The following is a 633-nucleotide window of genomic DNA, read 5'->3' as shown; positions in this document are numbered from 1 at the left end:
TGACACCACATCTCAAATATACCAACAGCATCTTCACCACTGACGTCATCCCTCCCACCAGCACCACCGCCAGACCATTTAAGTAGCAGACGGAGGACCTGACTTCACTCTAGAGCTTCATTTTGAACCACTAAAAAATTCCTCCCTTTTTTTCATCTTCTCCCTAAATATCTCACGCTGAAGTCATGAGTTGAGTGTGTATTTTTGATGCATTTACTGTGAATTTTTACTAACTATCTTTTAGTTAAGTTGCTATATCATTTAATCTGCTGGATTTGGTTGCTTCACTGAAAAGTAAAGAGACTTAACCTGTCCCTCTTCAGATTTGTCCTTATATATCCCAACAATAACATCTGCTCTGTGAAGGCTATAAATTTAAGTTATCCAGTCCCTTTCCAGTTCCCAAGGTACTTCTTAAAGTGGTCCTAAAGAATGATATTACAGCAAAACAATGGCCAATCTAATTAACTGATGAAAAATGAATTGAAATTTCAAAGTTATAGATTGCGTTGTGTATATGTCTATTTTTGTGATATACAAATTATACATTTATTTGAGGGGGTTTCCTGGTGGCTCAGTGTAAATAACCTGCCTGCCAAAGCAGGAGATGTGAGTTTGGTCCCTGGGTTGGGA

Source organism: Bos javanicus, chromosome 24 (genome assembly GCF_032452875.1).
Source record: "Bos javanicus breed banteng chromosome 24, ARS-OSU_banteng_1.0, whole genome shotgun sequence".
Taxonomy (NCBI): domain Eukaryota; kingdom Metazoa; phylum Chordata; class Mammalia; order Artiodactyla; family Bovidae; genus Bos; species Bos javanicus.
This window is presented reverse-complemented; position numbering follows the sequence as displayed.